Raw genomic sequence first — 20,644 nt, 5'->3', positions numbered from 1 at the left:
ACTAGGGGATTTCAACTGTGAAAGAAAACAGTTTCCCAATCCCAGAATTATGAGGCTGAAACTCCTTTCCTTCATAGTAACTTTTTTCTTTTCCCCTACAACTAGAAATGCCATAATAGAAGTCTTTCTGAAAGACAGCAATCCCTGGACACTCAGCTACTCTAGCTGTTGATTTTCTGCCTGCTTCCATGCTGAAATCGTATTTCTGTTTTCTATTGGTTCACCTTTTAAGAAATTATAAGGATAGGTAAAGGCCAAAGAAAAGGGGAATTAACAGAGTGAATCTGAAGTTTGGAAAATGTTTAGCTGAGGTTTGGAGATTTTCCAGAACTGATATTTTATAGTATACTAAGAAGGCTTTCCAGGTGAAATGAAGGCTCTGAAATAAGCCCCATCATGTCAGAGCTATTTTCAAAAATTTGCACTCTGTGGTCTCTGTGTCTTTCCATTCTCCTCCTTCTGGTTATTTCAAATGAAAGAAGACAAGGTACAGTAAATAGAAAACAGGATCCTGTTTTCCTACATGTTTTCTCCTAAGGCAGGGAAACACTCTTAAAAAGAATAATATGTTCAAATTAAATTCAGTATTTCCTGTTAATAATCAGCACTCTAATCATATTCTAAGAATGAAAGAGACATTACCGAACCTTTTACATCAACTCTAGAGATACACTTCTTGTAGTATGAACACTTGCTCTGGAATAAACAACAGAACACTTATTATGTATTGAAGTGCAGAGGATGCATAATTCATCCAGACTGTACTGTTCTCAATTAACAACTGAAAAGTTTCATCTTGAAGTCTATTTTCTTTTATCTGAATAGAATTTTTTTTTTTTTCTGGTAAGAAAGTGTCTTTGCTAAAACAAAACGCTTAAGCTTAAACCTTATTCTGAAAATAGTTTTCTATTTTGTTTTACATGTGTGGGCATTGGTAAAGACATCATATCAATCTCCAGTTTCACAGATCTTTCTGACAAAGAAGTCTTCCCTTAGAAGATCATTATTAATGGAATCCATAGAACATCATTTTTCGGAGACCGTGTTTATTTACTAATGATTATAATTGTTTTCAGAAGTTTCCATTACTTTTTATGGCCATTTGAGTATAAGTCTGCTGCTGAGTTAGGGGCTTCTAATTCAGAAGTAAAAATACCAAAGTTGGTTTAAGGAATTATGCCAGTATATGGCATTTTGTTCTTTTTAATCCAGTTAACAGGTAATGAAGAGAGAAAGCTGTTCTAATAGCTAATTTGCACCAGTGAAGCATATTCAGATGCTTTTTGCATGGTAAATTGGAACCCAACAAATTTCTGACTCGAAATACTGCAATGAGGAAACATGACCTGATGTAATTTGAGACAAATAATTTTCTCTGAATTAGCAGTCACTTGAGGGGAAAAGAGGTGAATATCATAATTTGGAGGGCTGGAAAGTATCCTTTGAATTGGATTTGATATGAGTGAAAAATACTGTTTAACACAAGGGAAAACAGGTTAAAACACAAAAGTTAGCACAGGAATCAGGTACCTTTGCTCCATGTTTCTTCCTGCTGCCCCATCCTCTCCCCGATTATTACACTTTTAAGTTATTGACCAGCCAGACAGCTAGACTGCTAGGCAAATGGCACGTTATGAATTTGTATGGATGATATAAATAGTATGGTCATTTTTATGATGATGAGGTGGATTATCACCTCCTGACGGTTACAGTGAGTATGTAGTCAAGTGAATATCCCTAATGAATACAGGCCTTCTATCAGTTCTAAGTGTCAGAACAGCCACTTTGTATTAGCACTTAACGGAAAGTTCTGGCACTAGAAATTTTTGCTGCACTGGAAAATGTTGCCATTGAGTGATGATGAAATGTTCACTAATTTCAATTCCAATTAATCCCTCTTTATACATTAAATTTAAAATGGAAGTTATTGAGCTCTCCCAAAGGGGAAAAATATGTGCTAAATGCAATGAATACAGAGATGAATAAAATATAATTGTTCCTCTCCGATAATTATAAACAGGGAACACAAAGATAAGTTGTATAATATCAGAAATCCTCAAGACTGAGTCTAAGATTCTGTGCGCATCATTGCCTTTGCATGATCACATTAGTGTGGTCCCGCACGTTTTAGATGTACCTACAACAGAAGTGAAATAAGTGATCAATGTGATTTTAGCATGTGGGTCACCTTAATCACCTGTGAATCTCACACTTCTCCAGAACACCAAAGAAACAGTTAAGCTGGGCATAAAGGTTGGCTTCTAAATCCATGTAATTTGAAAGTGAAAATAGCAGATATAAACTTCTTACTGTCAATAAACTCTCTCTCAGGCAATTTATTCCAAAATAAAAACCCAATCTATGATGACACCATCAAATGACAACATGATGTAGTAGGAAGTCTGGGATGTATAATTGTCAGAGAGTTGGATCTGAGTCAGGGAAAAATAAGTATAATTCCTTGTCCCTGCGTGTAAAACAATACTTGGAGTGAACATATTTCCATGCCCCTATATTAAAAAGTACTTAACTATTTAATCTGGGAAATACCTGCCTATGGAAGGTAACATGGTGAATCAATTTAAGTATCTTACACTGTGTTTCTGCTCTTTTAGAATATTTATAGCAGGATTTCTGGTGATACTAAATAAATACACAAATATCTTACTGCAACGAATAATTTACTGATTACGAGTTAATTCCTAGCTTTATTGTGTATACCACCTTCTTTTTGGATTAATTGAACATTTCTTGTATCGCTTGGTTTTACTTTCTTTTTATGGTTGCTCTATGTATCTTTGACTTACCATGGTATACTATCAATTAGTATTCTACCACTGCATGTAAAACAGAACCTTGCAACCTCTGTATTTTAATTGTCATACATTCCACTTATGCATATATTACAGACCTTAAAATATATTGTTATTTGACTTTAAATAGTCAACCGTCTTTTGAAGAAACTTTAAGAAGAGAAAAAAATTACACATTTACCACTTGTATGTCTATTCCTTTGTATAGATCTAAGTTTCCATCTAGTGTCATTTTTCTTCAACAAAAGAGCTTCTTTTGACATTTTTTGTAGAGCAAGTATGCTAGCAATACATTATTTCAGTTTCTATTTGTCAAAATTATATTTACTTCACCTATATTTTTGAAGAGTGTTTTCTCTGCATGTAGAATCCTGGGATAACAGGGATGTCCCCCCACCACCACCCCTCCGTCTTTCAGTGTTTCAAAGTTGTTTAATCACATTCTGAATTGTACTGCTTTTGCTGAAAAGTCAGTAATAATTTTAATTTTTGTATATCTATACAAAATTGTCCTTTTTTCTGGCTTTTTAAAGATTTTTTTCTCATTAATTTTAAGCAAATTGATTATGATGTGCCTTGGTGTGCTTTAATTTTCTATTTTCTATTAAATTATTCTGTTTAATATTGTTTATAATTTTTGTGGATTGCTTTTTTAGCCCAACATGGAAAATCATCCTCCAACATTTCTTTAAATTTTTTTTTTTGCTCCCTTCCATTTATGGAAGTCTATTATATGCACATTTTATGTATTGATATTGCCCACGTACCATTGAGATACGTACAACTTTGTCCAGATTTTTTCTCTTTGTTCTTCAGATCAAAATGTTTCTGTTTGGACAAACGGAGGCAGGATGGCGCACTTCCGGGTTCTTCATCACCAACTTTTGCTCCAAACAGGAAACATTTTTTTGATCTGGAAGGGGAACAAGGGAGGAAAAGGAAATGCATTGGAAAATGCGGATTGGGCTCTCTGCGAATATGACGTCAACCCAACCGGGCATGTGCAACTAGGTCGAAACAGCAATACCGAAGAGACTCAACGATTCCTAAACAATGGAACGACCCACTACCAGAAAACAGACCCCCCACACGCCCGTGCCCCGCCTATTGCCCTCCCACTCCTAGAAAAGCTGCTCCCGGCAGACGCCCTGCACCAGCTTCCTTAGTCCCCACTCCTGTTGGGACTGCAGGAACTTCGTCCCAGAGCTTCACCGGGTGACTCTCTTGGCCTCCTTTGCCGGAGGCTGACAGATCTCTCCCTACCCACCTTCTTCCCTGAAGCTAGGTGACCAAAATAAATTTGCAGTTTTGCTCCTACCCTTGCCTACTCACTGGTTCTTTTGTGCCCGCTCTGGTGGTCTTAGAAAAACAAATCAGTTTCATTGCCTAAATTTTGCTTCTTTCTGGCGTGCTCCTCAGAATTCTTCCAGCCTCTACCTACTGCCCAATTCCAGAGCCACTTTTCCATTTTTAGGTATTTGTTACAGCAGCACCCCAAGTATGTAGAGAAGTCTTTTATGCCTGCTTCACTGCCAGATGACTTGAATATGCTACTAGGAGATTTGGAATTCACCTTTCTCCAGGGTCATTACTGATTTTAAAGAGGTGAATTTACCTGTGCTAGGGTTTTCATACTGGGAGTGCTACCAGAACTACCACAGGATGAAAGTGGTGAGCCTACCACTGCGGAGAAGTTTTCTCAGTGCCATAATTTAGAGGAATTCTTCTCAAAATAAGGCCTACTCCTTTTTACTTACTGAAAACATTTGGATAATGCATAACAGCCAGCCCCATTGCAAAAAGATTACCAGGGATAAAACAACCTTTTCATCGGTCAAAATCATCTTCTGAAGAAAATGATTTATTAAAAGAAACGAACATTTTAAATCAAAGGGCATTGTCCTGTTTTGGATTAACAAAACAGGAAAAATAACCAAACCTAGTAAAATTATTTGAAATTTTCTTGTTTTTATCAGTTGAGTGCCTATAGATGCACATACAAAACAACTGCCATTTTGTATATAATAGTCTTCCAAAACAGAGATTTACATTAGGAGAGAATTAAACATCCAGGAGGGATGAACAGTATTTCATGTGTGCTATGTAGTGTTTGGCTTCATTGAGAGTCATTTTCAGGAATTATTTTTACTACTGCAGTCATTCTTCTTAAATTTATAATCATCTCAAAAAAGATGTCACAATAAACAGATAATCATGTGTGAGGTCAGTCATTTTGCATGATGTATGTAATCAAAAAGTTTGAAATGTCTGCTTAGTAATAAAGAATGTTTTCACTGAAAAACAATGTTTCATTGCCTATAAATTTACTAAACATTGTATCAAATATCTCGTTCAACCCATTTAATAAATTTTACATTCAGACATTACAATTTTAGCTTTAAAAGATCCATCTGATTCTTTTATATTTTTTATTTCTCTTCTCATTGTGCTTGTGTTTCATTTAAATGCTTGAACAATTTATAATGACTGTTTTAAACTATCTGCAAATTTCATCATTTCTAGACATTTCTAAACAATGTCTATTCATATTTTTTTCAGATGATAATAATGGGTCAAATTTTTCTGCATCTTTTCATATATACTAATATTTGATTGATTGCTGAATATTGTAAATATTAAATTGTTAACTGTCAAGATTATATTATTTTCCTTTAATGAGTGTTGCAATTTGTTCTTATAGGCAGTTGTTTACATGCCAAATAGCTTGACATTTTTAAAAATTGATTTTAACTTTGTTTGGGTGAGTTTGGAACAGATTCATCTAGCACTAGTTAATGCTTACTGCTAAGACCCTCCTGGGGTCTCTATTGAATGCTCTGGCTATTCAACGGAGTCCTCTCTTGTTACCTGGAACTGCACCTTCCAGCCCTGTGCAGGCTCTAGTGATTTTTCAACTTATGTCATCCTGTACTTATTCTTTCCCTGGGAGTTGACAAAGATGTTCTCCTTGACCTAGCTTTAGTGAGATTCCTTTAAGTCCTCAAAACTCTGACCTTGGACTTTGTTCGTGGCCTACTTGGCCCGGTTTTAGCAAGAATCCTGCTGAGTCAGTTTAGAAAACTCCTCAACCTCAATATAAAATCAAATTCTTCATTCCCCACCCTCCATATCTTATCACCTGGCCTGCCTGCAGCAAGAATCTTGAGTTTTCTAGTTGACTACAGGAGCAGGGCAAATTTAGTACCAGTTACCTCATCATGGCTACATGCAGAAATTCAAAAGTTAATATTTTAAGAAATATTCTTTCTCTTTTCACTAGAAAGTAAGTCTCACAGCAACAGAGATTACTTTTACTCTTATATCTCTAGTTCCTAAAGTAAGCGTCTGCTATACAACTGGTCCTCAAGAAATTATTGTTGAATAAATGGTGACAAGGCATCTAGTCAGGAGGCATGTGGGTGCACATGAAAGAAATTTCCGTGAATAATGGTTTACTCAATAGGTGCTTCAGCTCTGCACATTGCAAGAAGTTTTGGGGAGGGCAGTTCCTGGCTCTGGCTCAACTGCGGTGCTTCCACGAAGACACAGTCTCTGTCTTGCCACCCCATCCTTACAGGTTTTTATTTGCTCTTTAGGCTTCTAGCTACATGGTTAATGGAAATGTGTCTTCTTTGGTGGTATCTATAAAGCATGTGTTATTTGACTATATTCAATTTTTTGATAGAGAACAAGAAAGGAAAATGGATGATGTAACTCTAAGTTGTATTAAGTATAGATTTTAAGCAAATGGCTTGTGAATCATAGGAAGATCATAAGATGTATAGATTATAAATTAGTAACCCATAAGACACATCAGATAGAGGACAAAGGGGATATTTATGTGTTGAGACAGAATAAAGAAGACTATTATCTACAGATAGTGACAGAAAAGCCACATAGACCTTAAATATGCACAAGGTTCAGATGATGTCACCCGTGGTTTGAAAGCTATGCCCTTCTACATCAGCCTCCCCTGGGTGACACCCATATGGCCCCACATGTCTACCAGAGGCATGTATATGGGAGGCCTGCCTGCTCTTCAGGTAGCTGGGGAGTGATGTTGTGGTGAGGGGGACCACAGCATGACTACAACAGAGCAGCAAGTGTTGGCTTCAGGCACTGTCTGCCTGTGGACATCCCTGGCTCATCATCAGCTCTGGCGCTTGACACACTGGTTCAGCAAGAAGCCTGCTGTGGTGAAGAGGGGGCTGGGTGAGCAAGTGTCATAACATAGGACTCAGTGAGTCTTTCTTCCTCCTCCCTTCTCTTTCTCCTTGCTTCTCACTATAGGCTTTAGATGGACTCAAGTCTCTGAGGTTCAACGTCTTAGTTTGGTGTGTGACTCCGTCTCTCCATGACCTCAGGGACAACCTTTCTGGCAGTGCAGTCAGGGGCTACTGTGTCATGCCAAGGTTTTCCCAGCTGATATCACTACCTCCACGCTGCCGGTAGGAACACAGAGTGGGGGCAGTGCCGGGGACCAGGGCTTCATTGTCTTTTAATAAGCATTCTAAACTTTACAAAAAGCTTCCCAACAGACTGATAGTTCACCAGCTAGAATTATGTCACTGGGACACTTCTACCCTGCAAGGGAGGCTGAGGCAGAGAATTTTTAGATTCTGAAGGCTCTGCCATAGAGGTGACCAGAGAGAAAAGGCTGGGGATAAATATGGGAACAGGTAGCTAGCAGTCTCCGCCCCAGATATGATATTGAATCTGAGCCTCAGAATTCTTGTTAATAAAATATGTTCCTATGTCACTGGATTTTTGTGAGGATAAAATAAATGCTCTATGTGAGATGCCTTGCATAGTGTCTGACCCATCGAAGGGGTTCAGGCATTAGTTTTATTTACTCCATTCTGTCTTATTTTATTCTGTCTTTTCTGCAGAGCAAACTAGGTGTCCTATCATTTTTCACTAAGTTAAACTCCTCATAATGACAAAATGCAATGTGGCTCCAATCCATCCTTCTCTCTCTGATCTCTGTCTTACCCTGACTTGCAGGGTAAACACTCCAGTGGCTGAACAGGCCCCATGCTGTGCCGTCTGTAGGGCTCTGCCAGTTCCTGGAGTGCTCATCCATCACACCCTCCTCCAGAACCAGCCCCAGGCCAGGCCCAGGGCCCTCAGCACATCACCAGTTTTTCTGTAGTCAGGATGACTTTCTATGGTCCCATAGATTCCCACTGTCGCTTTATTAAAGCACAGTCTGAAATTTTTCCAGCTAGCCTTATAGCTGTCAAACTTTCAAAAGTTAATTTCCTTGAGCAGCACAGTCTCCCAGCACAGAGCCCAGAAACACAATAGGAGCTCAGGGTATTTTTAATCCTGCCTGTGATGCAACTAGGGAGGGGCTTCAAAAGTGTACACATGACCTATCTAAACGTTTAACATCTCTGTGGCCTAAAGTCATTCTAAATATATACTTTTGAATGGTTAAAAGCTGTTTTCTCTAGAAGTCTCATTTTAGGCTGACAGGTGGAGCTCTGACCAAGATGCCCTTTAGGCCATGTAGGTTCCCCTCTGATGTGTGACAGTTCAATTGATTCCAACAGGGCAGGGATCCCCCAGGCAGTAGAGGGCAGCAGAGACAGCAGTTCTAGGAATGAATTCATTAAAAGCCCCTCGCCTTGGTTGAAAGGTACTCTTACTTGGCTCTTTGAGTTAGCAGAGGCTTTCTTCCACAAAATTGACTACATACCTGTATCTGGGAGGAAATCTACTAAGTCAGTACTTACTGGGAAATTTTCATGTGCCCTGCATCTGTGATTAAATGAAAACAGCAAGAAAATGTATGGACTTACAGTGGATTTGTTATAAAAAAAAGCCCTCAATAACTCTTCTTTAAATTAAAAGTCTAAACATATGTAATATGACTGTACATACTATATCTTTTAGAAATAAAATGTTAACAATAATCTACAATTTTGTGGCCTTTGTTAAAAAAAAATTAAAACATGCTATTTTACCATCTTAGAATTTTTTTTTTTCAAATAGTAAGAAAGACTTTTCTCCATGATGGTATTAAACTCATTAAAAGAGGCATAACTATTTTTTTTTTTGAAAATCTTAGTCTAAGAATTCATTCGTTATAAAATATATAACTTGACAAGAAATGTTTTCAAAAGGAGAGCTCCTTTGTATTTAATTGAAAGGTTTGCTAAACACTTCCTATATTTCATTTCTATTTTGAAAGAACTAATATGCTTTAAACAACAAAATAAGCATTTCAAAATAGTTAAAACACATCAATTCTCAAAAAACCTATACTGAAAAGGATTTTACTTTGATAAGAGACATCAGAGGTAATTTTTTTCTAGTTGCTGTCTCATAATAGAGCATTTCTAGACTTCTAAGATATTTAGACTATGAGCTTTTATGTTCTTCACAGATTTCAGAGAAAATTGTAGGAGTTTAATATATAGAGTTTTTCTTATTTCCACTAGATCTGATAGTAAAGGACATGTTTACAAATAATAATGATTCTTTGTAACATTATAAAGTCATATAAACAATAATGGAAAAAAAAAAAAAGAAAAGTGACCAGAAATAACTGCTTAATTTTTATTTGGATCTATAGAGAATTTATTTTAAGAAGGTGCCTTGAATATTGACAATCAAATTTTAGGAACTAATAATTTCTAATTTACTTATTTGTGCAGGGATTCAGTTCAATGAATAGCTTATTTATATAGATTCATTTTTTGAAACAGAGTCTCTCTCTGAGACCCAGGCTGGAGTTCAGCGGCATGATCTTGGCTCACTGCAACCTCTGCCTCCTGGGTTCAAGTGATTCCTGTACCTCAGCCTCCCGAGTAGGTGGGATTACAGGCATGTGCCACCATGCCTGGCTGATTTTTGTATTTTTAGTAGAGGCGAGGTCTCACCATGTTTGCCAGGCTGTTCTCAAGCTCTTGATCTCAGGTGATCTACCTACCTCGGCCTCCCAAAGTGCTAGGACTATAGACGTGAGTCACCACGACTGGCCAAAATATTGAATATGGGCAAGATTATAGGTGATGGAAAAAATATTTGATATAACAAGGAAAAGCAATCATCGTGGTCCTATAGTAATGTCTGAGTACACCCCAGGTCCACCCCACTTCTGGGGAATCAGGATGCAGTCCAATTTCACTGATAGAAGAGTGGATATTTAGAGAGGTGAGGATTTTCTCTAATACATTGCACTATAATCAGAAAACAAAGGGTAGAGAACATGGAGGAAGGAAGGAAAAAAGGAAGGAAGGGAGGGAGGGAGGGAGGAACAGAGGGCAGGCAGGCAGGCCAAGATTTCATCCACTCCCAAAGATAAAGAAATTTTTATTTTTCACAGTATTTCTAAGGTGCCAATTTAAAATATTGTTTTTAGATCACCTGTAAGTTAGAGGTAGCTGAGATTGTGTTAGATCTGTTTATAGATCGAATGCAGAATGTCTTTTCTATTCCTGTTATTTTTGGACATTACCCTGTACTTAACAGGGTAGGGGTAGCATTGAAAAGAATAGTCATTCTCTTTAAAAAGATTTCAGGCATCCCTCCCATCCTTTCCTCCCCACCTCCTCCTCCTTCTCATCCTCTTTTCTCTTCTCTCCCTCTCTCTCTTTTCTCCCAGTGAAGGCTACTGCAGTGGCATGTGAAAATCAAATCTTTCAAGCAAGTTTGAGAAATAAGAGCAGACTGGTGACAAAAGGATATCAAAACACCTAGGAAAAGTTAGAAAATAGAATTGCTGATAAACTCCTCTATCATCCTGCAACCTTAGAAGCCTGTTTGATCTCTGATTTCATAAAACAAATTGCTACATTTTGCTTTGCAAACTCATCCTACATCAGAAGGTAAAAAAACAAGTCATACTTCAGATTGCATTGTATGTATTTCAGTTTAAGAAATTGAAAATAGTTTCATTAAATGAATTGCTTGTATAATGAAAAGTATTAATAGTCCCGCTGAGAACACTCTTTTGATCTGGAAATTCTTGCTCTTTTGTTTATCTCTATCCAGCAAGACAAAGACATACAGGATTAATGACTAGAATCTGAATAATTATTAACTGAGCTTGCCAGTACCCCCGTTCACCTTCATGCAGAATTCGAGGTGACCTCATTTTGAAATGCAGGGATGAACTCTTTGATCATGCATCTCCCCCTTTATGACTCATGCTTTCAGTGCATTCATAAGATGATTTATAAGTAAGGGAATGTATGTGTGCAAGGAATTAACCCCTTCGTATTTTGCATTTCTTTTGTCTTTGAAATAGTCTCCTTCAGAATTGTCAGTGTGGAGCCCTCCTGTCTTCCAGACAAACAGATGAGGTCCAGATTGCCACAGAGAGTTGAGAACAGCTCTGCCCCTCCAAGATTTAAGAAGGCAGAAAGTAGCTGGGCACTGAGCAAGCCCAGGATTTTCTCACTGGCCCAGAGGCTTGGAATGGGCAGGTTCTCGTGATGTATTCTCCACTTTCAGATGTGGGGTTGGGGGAATGGCCTGAGCCTGGGTTTCTTTCTTCTCAGCCTGCTCCCTCTGGCCTCACCTGTGGGCTGAGAGGCCCTCAGAGTTTGTTCAAGAACCAGCAGGGAGGCCTTTGGAGTGCAGCACTCTGGGACTAAGAAGCAGGAGGAAGCCTGGCAAGGCAGGATGCCAGTCCTGGAGAATGAAAACTCCTGGCCTCCTCACTCCCAAGATTCCTTAAAGACTGCCAACTGGGCACGATCTTCCTGCTGTCCCGGAGAGAATAACTAGCAATTTAAAGACCAATTAGACCCCAAGAATCCTTAGTCCTTGACCTATTACTAGGTCATAGAAGAAAATAGCAGTGATGAGATAGAAATGTCAGTGGCATTAGAAATGCCAGGCCAGACGTGCTGAAGAAACTGCTTGATGGTGGCTGAAATCCATGCCCAGCATCTACTGGTACCTCTCTCTGATTTAAACTGGAGGAAATTTGATGCCAAAATCACATTCACCTGATCTCCTTGATCTCCAAGAAATACATTTCAGTTGATATAAACATTAGCTGTGCATATGTTTCTTACTTTTTTTTTTCTGAAGAGTAGTGTCTAAATCAATATAGTTTAGAAATTAAGGTCCTATGGTATATCCCCACCAAAGAACTACAAGGGAACAAGGCAAAGGTAGATAAAAATGTGCCTGTCATGATGGCCTTCTGGTGGTGCAGGTGAGCCTGCCTCCTGAGCAAGCATTCATGCTGGTTTCTGTCTGGGAAAACATGAGCTGGAAGGGACATTTGACCTTTAGTATAGGAGAAGCCTGTTGCAGAGACAACAGGAATGCAAGCTAGTCATTCATCCATGAAACCCACCCATGCAAATTCTGAAGTCTAGGGAAGGCCTCAGAAAGAGGTGTCCAGGGGTGGGCATGGCAGTGCATTTGGCTGAGCTGGGTATAACCAGGGGAGGGGGATGGCTTGGGCTGTGGCTCACAGCCCTTTTGAGAGACAGAGCCACATAGCGAGCTCTGCACCAGAGACGGTGACTGGAGAGAGGACAGATGTCCTTGGTGTGGACATTCCATCTTCCTGTGGTTCCTTGGGTTTTGTTTGGTTCTCTATCTCCAAAACTATTTAACTTTTAAAGTATTGATGAAATCATTTATCTAGTCATTAATGGAAGGCTATCTTTCATATCTATGTTCACGATGGGCTGGCATTTTTGGTTTTGAGCTACTTTTTGCTAAATTGTGAAATCATGATTGGAAAGCTTTGTGAGATCACAGGACGCTTTTCAACTAATTCTAAAATTTGATAATCTATAAAATAAGAGTGTGTTATACAGGAATAGGCATTTTCCAGAGAGTTTGAAAGTACTTGAGTAAATTTATCCAGATCCAAAAAAGCAAATCACAGCAAACAAGGAAAGTGACCACTGGTCTTTCTTTTTGTATATTTTGCATATCTGGATTTATTTCTTTTGAAATATTGTGATTTAACTACAGATAACTAAGACCAGATGGCTGCTATAATTTGTGAATTGACTTAAACTTCAAAGTAGGTAACACTAAAAACTCTGATTGTCAAAGTCTCTCAGCAAGTTTTGTCCTGTATTTGGAGAAAGTAAAAGGATGTTAAATGTAATACAAAGATGCCCCAAGAAATCAAAAAAATAAAAATTAGAAATTTCAGGACTCTGATTGAAATACATGTAAAAGTATTTTCTGATTATGTAAGTAACATATAGTCATCATATTAAAGATACAAAAACTATACAGAAAAAAATAAAATAAAACGTGCAGACTAACCATCATTTTATCTCTCCAGTGAAAATGATTACTTATATTTTAAAGTATGTCTGTCCTTTTTACAAACATACAATAAATTGCTAATGCTGATACAGTTTAAAAAAGGATAAATATGTGAGGTAATGCATGTTAATTAGCTCAATTTAGCTATTCCACATGTATATATACATATTTTTAACATCAAGTTGTACACAATAAATATGTATAATTTTATTTAGCAATTTAAAATTCATTAATTTGAAAATATTCCCTTGCAGAATATGAAAACTATAATAAAGAAAACAAAATCATTTTAAATTTTCTACACCAGAGATAATTCCTTGTATTTTAGATATTATTTGTAGGCTTTCTGTATTTTTGTCTGCATAGGGCAGGGATTGACATACTTTTTCTATAAAGGGCCAGATACTAAATATTTTAGGCTTTCAGACAGACTTTCTGTGTCAACTGGAAAATCATGAGATCTATACATTTAGAAAGGAGACTTTATTTCTTATAAAGGGTTACAGCCTGCAAGGTGGCAACCCCACAGGCTGAGAAAAGCACTCTAAGGCAGAGCCTGAAAGACAGGCACATCTAGGGAGGAAATTGTCCCATAGAAAGGACAATTGCTGAATTGTCCCATAGAAAGCTTACATTCTACCCAAGTCTATGAGAGTGACTGCTTCTTCACATGTTCACTACCTCCTGAATCCATCATCATTTATTTTTTTGTTTAGTTTGTGTTCTCCATCAATGATATCAATTTTTTTGTGCTTATCGGCTATTTAATTTCTTCTTTGGTGAATTTTCTCTCTCTTTTTTTTTTTTTATAATTGTTCTTATTGGTAGTGTTCATTTTTTCCTATTGATTGATGGGAGATTTTATACATATTGAGACTAAAATTTCCTTCACAAGTGCGTGGTAAATGCTCCTTTTGTTTGTTGTTTCCTTTACATATAATTGATGGGCTTTTATTTTAATTTAAAAAACTGGTTTTAAAGTTTCCAGTAAATAGCATTTTACAATTTTGCATTTTCCTTATTCAACAAAAGAACTTTCTTAACTGTGTCTTCAAGGCTATGTTAATTTTAAAAAATTTTACTCCACCTGAAATTTAAAATTAAATTAGGAATTAATTATATGTATTGTTTTCAAATAGCTATTTGTTTAAGAACTATTTTGTGTGAAACACCATCTTAATTACACACTCAATTCTTCTAAATACTAGAGTGTGTTTTGATTATTTTATCCTGTTGCATTAATCTTGGTGCCAACTATTTTACCAGCACGATGGAATTTCAATTAAAATAATATTATGATGGCTTTTAATATATAGGAGTGTAAATCCTCTTTTTTATTTTTTGACATTTTCCTAATTTGTGTTACAAATTAAATTTAGGATAGTTTTAAAATTTCTTGTCCTGCTGTATTTCTATTAGATCTGCAATAATCTTGTAAATTGATTTAGAGAGAGTACTATCCTTACGATACAGTTTGTTTCCATTCAGCAGTATGATCTGTTTATTTGTTCAAGTCTTCTTTTGTCTCTTTGTAATTTGTTTTCTTTTTGGGGTTCTGTATATTTATTTCTAAGTGTACTTTAATTCCTTGGGGCTATTATGAATTGGTCTTTTTTTTTTTTTTTCCATTATACATTTCTAATTTGAATCTCCACATACCTACTCACCCAAGCCTGGGGCCCAAGAATAATTCTAAACTCTTTCCTATCTACCCAGTCCTCATGTTCTGCAGACTCTGCTCCCTCCTCTCCTCTCCACCCCACTGCCACTGACTTCATTCAAGCTCTGAACATCTGCTGACTGGACGATTCCACATTCTTTCACATTGGTCTCCCTAGATCCAAAGTAATTTCACTCTACCTTACACTTCAACAATGAGTGATTTTTCTACAATTCAAATGTTATCATACATCTCCATTGACTATTACCAGTTTTTTAGGCATAGATGATCTGACGGTCAGGTCCTTGTCTCCATCATCTCCCAACCCAGTCTCACTTACCACTTAGCTCCAGTTTCCAGACTGCTCAGTTTCATTTACACACCAGTAGTGCGGCCTCCAGACTTCACATGCACCCTGTCCTCAGCCAGCATGTCATCCCCATTACTGCTGTCCACCTGGAAAACACCCGCCTTCTCATCTTTTAAGTCTCAAATCAACAGTGCCTCCTCAACAAAGCTATTCCTATGTTTCTCTTCCTACTCGCAGAGTAACCCACATGTCCTACCTTTTGGCTCCCATATCCCTGTGCATATTTCTGTCACAGCACCTGTTACACGACAGTACACTGTTCCCTGCATATCTGCTTTCCCTTACCAGACCGAACATCATACTCTTCACATAATTGATGGTGGCTGCAATAGGCAACTTTCAGATTTTAATGGTTTAACACAATGAAGGTCTGTGATTCTCCACAACAGCTTGAGTCCAAGTGGTGATTTAAAAACTCAACTTCCCTCTGCTTCATGATGCTGCCATTTTAGATATATGGGCTGCCCAAGTTCCACAGAGAGGAAAGAGAGGCTATGAGGGCCTCACAGCTGTGCCTATGGACAAGCCTTGACATCCTTCTGTCCAGATTTCATTGACCAAATCTCTTAACAGGTGCTTGCCAGACATCATGGAAAGCTGGAAAGGGGGTCCTCCTTTCTGCCTAGGAAAAGGAAATGGAAGTATTAAGCAGCAAGCCAGTGTCTGCCATAACTATCCAGGAGAAAGAACTCTATCCTATCTGTTAGTTTTAGTATTCCCAGCATCTGCTTTAGTACTTGACATTCAGATAGTGGGACTGGCTGAGGTCCTGTGGACAGGAAATGAAAACACATACCCAAAATAGGTACCTATTTTTATCAAAAACGAATTGTTGCCCATTCAAGAATGGGTGTAGAGCTGGCTCTTTCACCACCATTTGTTGGAGTTTGGGTTTTCAGGCTTGTTCTGGGATATAGAGTTGTTTTCAGGCTACCTTGTTGCCATTTGAGAGTCCAGCAAATCTTTCTTCCAGGACCCAAATATCCTGGAGGAACTTAGAGCTTTGACCAGACCGTCAACGGAGCCACTGTAAAAGCTTAACTCAACCTTGATCCCAGAGGTTTCTCCGATGCCCACTGAAGAAAAGTCCCAGGAAATCCAGAGGCCTCTCATCCCATCTGCTCAGAAACATTAATAAAGAATCTTAGTAAACTGATTCTCAACCCTAGTATAAAATTCTTTTCCCCATTACCGGAAGATCTACGCCAGCAACAGGACCGAAGAGCAAAGATCTTCAGGAGATCAGAGATGGCTTGCCTTACAAGAGGGGAGGAGTAAGGACATTTTATTTGTGAGGAACGAAAGGATGGTAAAACTGAGATACCTTTTACTCAACAGATTTTTTTTGGCTTGAAAGAGAATTAAGAGACACTGGGCTCAAAGGAGTTCAGAATGAATCAAGAAATGAACCATTCAAATGTGGCTGTAGTTATTGCGTTTATTGTAGACAGGATCCTTCTGGGAATGCTAGAATGGGGAATTATGACACAGAGCTGATTCAGCTATAAACCTTATCCTTGTACTTTTCTTTTTTTTACCAGTAATTTTATGCAGCAGGTTGAGAAAGCTGCTCCATGCTAGAATAAACTGTATACCAATAATTTTGATAACCCATGATGAGTTCTGCCTTGTCTTTTGTTTTTATTGTCTTCTTCTTTCCTTCTTTGTAAGTAAGGAAGCTTCCTTCGATACCAGTAATTTTAAAGGAATCTGTGTAGTTTGAACGTATTTGAATGACTCTAATATACTTTAGCTCTACTTTTTTATTTGACCCAAAGAAGCACCAATAGATCTTAAGTATTTCCATGTGTTTTAGAAACCTGAAGTCACTGAGATGAAATATACGGAACATAAAGAGTATTGAGACAGTAGTAATTGTAGAGGACATGGCTGGTGGGGACACAGGGAAGCTCATGCAAGGAATGCAGAGCTCTTTATACCCAATATAAAGAATTTGAGGCAAGGTAACTTGTAGGGGAAAGATTATAAAGGAGACATTAGGTAGTTTGACTAAAGCATAAAAATTTGATAACTAAATTTTATGGTTTTCAAAAATTTGAATTACAATAAAAGACAATTATTATGTGCTATTTTAATTTTCAGCAACGAATAAATGCATGTATGGAGAAACTTATTAAAAATGACACATTTGAGTTCCTTTAACAAGAAGAGTAAGTGGGGTTCATTGTAGTCTATTTGCTACCAAATAGCTTTTCATCTCTTTGTGGGATGGCACCACACTGGGGGCTTGTGCACTCTGTCCTTACGACAGACTGCAGGTGGCTCACCTGACTTTCTGACTAGTGTCATATCGAGCTCATGATGGACATTTCTGGTTGTATGGTCACTTGATAATCCATGATCACCAGAGCCCAGTGGCGTGCCTGTAGTTGTGTTTCAAAAGTTGTTGAATTGCAGATGCAAATGACGTGGCTATGTTACCGAGTCCAAGGAGGTTTATGTCTTTATTTTCCTTTTGGGGTCTGCCATAAACCCCACAACCATCTTTTCCTATCACCTATACCTATAGCATCTCAGTTTCCCAGGTCCTACAGCCCAAGCAACAGGGCCTCTTGCATAGCTTAGGTGCATTACAGAGAGCTCTCCTATAGTGGGTCCCATGTATATCTGGCAGCCTTTCATAGCACTTGATGCATGGTCTGGAGAAATAGTCCCAGGTATGGCATGTATGCCAATGGAGCCTAATAGGAGTTGTGTTTCCTTCTTTGAAGTTGGAGGTGTGAGGCATAATATTTCTTTTTACTTGGGTAGAGGTGTTCTGGTAAACATGAACCACTAAATCTCCAAAATATTATAATGTAGCCAGCCCTAAGTCATTGTAGGCTTTATATCCTACATGTTTCTGACTAAGACCTCCATAAACCTTGCTGCTACCTGCTCCCCTAGTCCAATAAGCATAAAGTCAAAGATATAATGGATGAGTATGATCGTCTTTAGGGTGTCCAGATGGACCAAAACTCATTAGCCTATACAACAGAGACTGAGAGATTGAAATGAAACCCTAGGCCGTGTACATGATCTTCTTATACTAAAGGGAAATTTTAAGCACAAAATTCAGGATGGTGTTGATTCTCAGATGGGGACAGGAAAAGATATGGCTGCAGAATACACAGCTTCAGGTGCACTGTGTTCTTCTGTTCCTCTAGGCTAGTTCTGAGAATATGGCTGTTTATTACATTATTCTTAAACCCTGTAGCATGTGTGAAATGTTTTATGAAAAAATTTTAAAGCACTAAAAATGAATTTAATTTTAAAAAGAAAGTGACAGGTAAGAGAAAGAGGGGTAGCCAGAGAAATGTCTAGGTTGAGGCAAGGAACTCTCTTTATGATGAAAGAAATGACCACATTATAGGATACATGGGGAGGACACAAAAAATAAAAGATGTTAGAAGGGACTTCATCCAGGTTAGGAACAGTAGATGAGTCAAATCTGAATCAAGAAAAAGATAAGAAAAGATGCAAATATAGCTGATTTTGTCCATGTGAAGGACAGGAGATTGAGAAACAGGAATTCATGCCTAATGGCTTCATGTTTCTCTGTGAGTAAGGACAAGGTCATCTTCTGAAAGTAGTGAGAGAGTAGCAATTGCAGAGGACTTGGCTGGTGGAGACACAGGGAAGCTCATGCAAAGAATGTGGAGCTCAACCAGGAGCCCTGCTGAGTTCCTGCAGTCATGGCCATCCTGTACTCCTCCAGCAGCATTCAGAAGCCCAGGGTGGTAATGGTGGAGAAAATCAATGATTAGGTAAATCCAAGATTGGAGAGTTTCAGGGAAGATGTGGTGGAAAGACAAGGAAGTAAGGATATTGACAATGCAAGCAGCTTGGTGTTTGGGAAAAGGCTGGACAGAAGAGGAAAGGAAATCAGGAAGATACAATGTATTGAGGTGATAAGGGAAGAAAAGTAGGTAAAAGGAAGCCAGGGTGGAAGGCAAAATTGAGCAGTAATGTAAAAGCACAAGGCCTAGCCCATGTCGGCCATAAGGTGGCACCATTAGCCCAGTGTGGCAGGCAAACCTCTTCATGGCTGGTAGGTGCAGTGAGGGCAGAACCCTGCAGCTGTGTCCCCAAAGTATAGCCTAGCATCTGCTACTGTGGACAAAGGAAGCCAGGGATCTAGAAGAGTCTAGATAATAATATTCAGTGACTGGTATATACAATGTAAAATAACAGAGATGGAGCAATTTGGTGAAAGAAGATGCAGGCAGTGACCATGGCAAAGGACGAGTAGAGGGCAGCGTGAGAAAGCAACACGCTTGAGCTGCAGATGTGAAGTGACTTTGGACAGATTTTCCAAACACTGAACTCATTACCAGAAAAATGGTCAAGTATCTCACTGCAAAGGCTACCCCACAGAATGTACACAACTTTTCTAGACGGTCCTTGTGTGGTGCTCTTGCTAACCAGAGAATCAAGCTGCCTGAAGATTTTGTCCTGACAGCTGTATTTTATTTTATTTTATTTTATTTTATTTTATTTTATTTTATTTTATTTTGAGACAGAGTCTCACTCTGTCTCCCAAGCTGGGGTGCAGTGGTTCAATCTCAGCACTCTGTAACCTCTGCCTCCCAGGTTCTAGCGATTCTCCTGCCTCAGCCTCCCAAGTAGCTGGGATTAAAAGTGCATGCCACCATGCTCGGCTAGTTTTTGTATTTTCAGTAGAGATGGGGTTTCACCATGTTGGCCAGACTGGTCTTGAACTCCTGACCTCAAGTGATCCATCCACCTCAGCCTCTCAAAGTGCTGGGATTATAGGTGTGAGCCACCATGCCCAGTCCGGACAACTGTATTTTTAAATGTTCATTCCAGATTTTTGTTAAAAGCACTTTTGTCAAGGTGACAGTGTGTCTGTAAAGATGTTCTAGTCATTGTGATAGGTACAGAATCATCTTCTTGATACCCCCAAGATAAACATGAATATATAGAATCCCATACTTACTTGTGAAGTTCATTGTTAATGTGCCTATTTAGTCTTGTCATGCACATAAAGCAAACCTGAACAGTCAGTAGGCCTTTCAATGCAGAAGAAATCAAAACCACGGGCAATATAATTTAGCTAACTATGCAACATAAGGCCCTTCCCCTTGCTTTAATTTTTCTAAATAGCTTGAAAGTAGTTGTTTCCTCGCTAATTTACTTACCTATCAAAAGTTATATATACAGATTATTATTTTATTTTCCAGCACACATTTATGAAGCACCTTCTATGTGCAAAGCTCTGTGCTGGGGGCTGTTGAAGACAATGATTATCAGCTCATGTGCTTCTGCCTCAAGGAATGCAAGGGTTTAAAGAGAAATGAAATATGTGCACAAAGAGCTATATAACAAGTCAGAGTGCAGTAAGGGCTCTAAGAATGCTGTCAATTTAAATTCCTCCTCCAAACTTCAAAGATAACACTCAGTGGAATCAATATAGCACTCATATGTTGTTGGTGGCATTACAAATGATGCATACTTTTTTGGAAGAACTAATTTGGCAACATATATCAAAGGAAGTAGAAGTGTTTTACGTTCCAACACTGT

Source organism: Rhinopithecus bieti, unplaced genomic scaffold, assembly GCF_001698545.2.
Source record: "Rhinopithecus bieti isolate Rb0 unplaced genomic scaffold, ASM169854v2 scaffold_62808, whole genome shotgun sequence".
Taxonomy (NCBI): domain Eukaryota; kingdom Metazoa; phylum Chordata; class Mammalia; order Primates; family Cercopithecidae; genus Rhinopithecus; species Rhinopithecus bieti.
Note: the sequence above shows the minus strand (reverse complement) of the source record.